At 46.4% G+C, this 3,808-nt stretch overlaps 1 pseudogene; it reads right to left on the bottom strand.

Annotated features, from left to right (window-relative positions):
• Positions 1 to 257: 257 nt before the first annotated feature.
• LOC125116693 (14-3-3 protein eta-like) lies at positions 258 to 900 on the bottom strand (annotated as a pseudogene).
• Positions 901 to 3,808: the final 2,908 nt, after the last annotated feature.

Below are 3,808 nucleotides of genomic sequence, written 5' to 3' on the forward strand. Positions count from 1 at the left end.
CCGCATTTCACCTACATCAGCAGGCATAACAAAATGCATCCTTCAGAACTCACCTGTGTACACAATTCGAAAAGGGAGCTCCCGTGAGCTCAAAGCAACAGGCAGTCCAGCAATGTCCGTGAATTTATTGGGAACTGCTTCCTGGGGGTTGGAGTCGCTGCCATACAGAGAGGTGTAGCAGGAGATACTTAATGATGGCGATGAGGAAGGATGGGTGGCGATGCGCTAGGAGCAGTGGTAGGGGTAGTGGTGAGGCCTCTCAGTTGCCTTCTCCTGCTCTGTCTTCCTCCCGCTGGTCCAGAGAGTGAGGCGGCCTGGCAGCAGCTACATTGATGAGCATGGAGTCCTTATAGGAATCCTCCTTTAACGTGTCCAGCAGGGCTATGGCATCATTGAAGGCTAAGGAGGCAGGCCTGCTCAGTGCGTTCTGGGTTTCCTGGTACAGCACTGAGAAGTTGAGGGCCGGCCCATGGGATGCGGGCCTCAGCTGCGCGTGGTCTTTGCTGATTTCGAAGGCTTCCTTGTAGGCAGCGCCCCATGCTTCGACCGCAGTTTTGCTTCTCTCAGGGAGCCGCCTCTGCCAGGTAGCGGTAGTAGTTGCTTTCATTTTCAGGTAGAAGTCCTTGCTCTCTGCAGTGATTTCTGGAAATCACTGCAATTCTTCATGAGGAACTTGTCTGGCAGACTCAGCACGTCGTTGCACACCATTTCCAGCTCCCTCGCCATCCTCTCCCGGTAAGCCTGAACCTCATCCAGTCTCTTCTCATTTCCGTTTAGCCGTGGTTTTCTACTCCATGCTGCTGGGCTCACTCCAGGTTCTTGTAGGCCACGAAGGGGAGGTTTCGGTCTTTATTGGAGAGGTTTGTTGAGATTGGTCACCGCCTTCATGACGGAGGCCACGTCGTCCTAACACTCTGCCATCTCGTCCAGGCCAGCCGCGCCTGCTGCAGCAGCTTCCAGGGTTCCCCCTTGTCCCTGCGGTCGGGCCTGCCTCGCCCATGTTTCCACTGCAGGTGGTGGAGGTCGCCGCCGCGCACGCGCACTGGCTTGCTGGCTAGCCTAGGCTTCAGGCTGCACACAGCGCCCCTAGCCCCGGAATGCGGAAAAGACAAGCAACAAGCATCTGCGCGGGTGGGCGGGGCAATCGGAGAACTCAGGACTCGGCAATTGGGTTTCTTACAGACCCGTTCTCTTCCATTAGATGTTAACCTTCTGTTCTGTTAGAAATGAGTGGGAGTATGGGCCAGATTCTGTGAGCGTCCCTTGTAGCACAGTTGCCACCACAAATTCATGTTCTTTCATCACCCATGTGCCCTTCAAGGGCCCCAATGCCATTTAGTTAAGTAATGACCTTGGGCGTGAGGCACTGCTCTACAGAAACACCAAATAAGGTAGGATCTGTGGAATTAAAATTCATTCTTAGTGTCAAAGTTGTCCAGAATAGTCTGGACACCACTGTCAGCCTACTCTGCTAGCCCAAATTCTGGCAGACCTCTCCCTCATCCCTGAATCAGCCGTGGAGGGAGAAGAGGATGTGCTGCTCCCAGATGGCTGGCTCTGCATTCTCAGGACATAAAGCATGTTTTTAGGAGCAAAGTCCACCAAAAATCCCTTAGGATAAAGGGCCAAAATCCTGGAGTGTGCCCCAGGCCCTGTGTGATTCTCCCCTGCCTAATGTTTCCTCCCTGTTTCCTGCCTCCAGTCACTCTGCTCTATCAGAGCTCCGAATGACTTCCCTTTCTGGAATGTTCTTTTCCTTCCTTCTTCTGGAGAGCACCTAAAGACATTTCAGTCTAACGCTCTCCCAACTGAGCTTTTGCAGCCACTGATTGAAATATGATTTCTTAAGGGAGGCTTTGTCTCAGCCCTACCATCTCCAGAGCTCAAGTTTGCTAGTCATATGCTTTCATAGCCACCAATACCATTGAGATTAATTAATTCTTAGTATGATGATATAGTCAACTCCTGCCTTCCCTGGTAGATTTTAGTTCATGGAGGGCAGGTATCATGTCTCGTGGTCACTCATGGATCACTAACTCCAAGAACTACATAAATGTTAATATGCTCAATAAATATTAGTGGAATTAAATGAATGGAAACTTAGGATATGGCAGCCTGGCCACTCAGAAGACCCTCCAGTTTTCCTCCCTGCCTTTCTCTCTCTCTCTCATGCCCCTTCTGTCTGTGATCCTGGACACTGATTACCATATCTCTTCATTCTCTTTATCCTGTTGGATTGAAGAACAGCCTAAGACCAACTGTTTCCTGGTTAATTTCCCATACTTGGAATGCTGCCACTTCCTACTGTGTCCCTCATCCCTGGTCACCTTACTGGCTAGGAAAGGACATTGGACATGAGTAAAGAAGAGGACATCTCACTTCAAAATATCAAGCTATTCTTTTTTCTGTGATCAGTACCAAGCTCTCTTTTGTCCCCTATGTTTTCTCATGATATCTATACCCCACACTATCGCTTCCAAACTCACCAAGACACTACCTGTTACTGGCTCTCCTCTAGCATTTAAAAGTTCCCACTTAAGCCAACTGATCCTGGAATGAAGCTGTTTCTAGTATTAACAACCATCAATATCATCTGATTTGCCAATATGTCTGAATTTTGTTTGGGGAGACTTTTGTTTGTTTACTTGTTTGCCTATGAATGAGATTATGGGTTTGTATATCAACAAATATACTCTAAATTCTTTTTTTTAAGTTCCTCTTCTCTTTTAAAATAAATTCCAAATTATTTTAAAATTCAGAGAGCCCTTTAGATCTGCCCATTCAGTATGGTGGCCACAAGCTACACATGGCTATTTGAATTTAAATACAAAGTAATTAAAATGAATTTAGTTCAATTCATTTAATACAATTTTCTTCACTTTCATTAGCCACATTTCCCATGCTCAAAAGCCACATGTAACTACTGGCTACCATATTAGTGCAGATATAGGATATTTCCTTCAGCAGAGAATTTTTTTCCTTAAAAAAATGGTAAATAAGGGCATGCTTTGCTTTTACTTCCCAGTGTCCTGCAGGATTGTCCTGGTGGAGCTTTCTATTCACAAGCTGTGAGTCCATCTCAAAGCTTTGTGCCCTGGCCTTCCACCTCATTTCCCCATCCTCTAGGATGTAGGTCTGATGCTTTCATTCATTGCTCTATAGATAGCCCGGGCACTGCCCTTGCTGACACCATCCGTTCTCTTACTATAATTTCCACCAGGCAGGCCAAGCTCTTGCTTTTAATGAATAACTCTTTCAAATTCAAAGTACGGTAAAAGAACCAGATCCAAAGAGATGCCTCATCAACAATTTCCTGAAGTCAGAGTTTGCTAATCTCCAGATAATAACCTCCTTCTGGAAAACAAAGGAGCCAGAAGCTGAATACAGTGACATTCATTCTTCTTATTGAATGTGCAGGGAGGCCCAAACAGAACTTCCTGAAGCTGTGGCACCTCCCATTTCCACTGTGCCTCTCACCTGGCTAAGCAGACAGGATTTCCTCTTGGAAAATTCCTCCTAGAAAGACTTTTCTTCTACGGTCTTCTGCTCAAAACCGTCTGTCTTTCCACAAATCAACATCTGCTTTTCTCTAAAAGAAAAGGAAAAAGCTATTCATTTTATTTACAATGAGATAACTGCTCTGAAAACAACACAAGAATGAATGACACATGAAATGGACAAATCTCCAGATTCCCTTCTTTGGCAGACATTCCATAAGTGGTCACTGCCTGCCTAGTCAAGGTTCTCTCTTCCTTTAGCATAACTCAGCAGAGAGGTGAGAAAGAAGCATACATCCTGCCAATCTCTC

This window comes from Phacochoerus africanus, chromosome 15, assembly GCF_016906955.1.
Source record: "Phacochoerus africanus isolate WHEZ1 chromosome 15, ROS_Pafr_v1, whole genome shotgun sequence".
Lineage (NCBI taxonomy): Eukaryota > Metazoa > Chordata > Mammalia > Artiodactyla > Suidae > Phacochoerus > Phacochoerus africanus.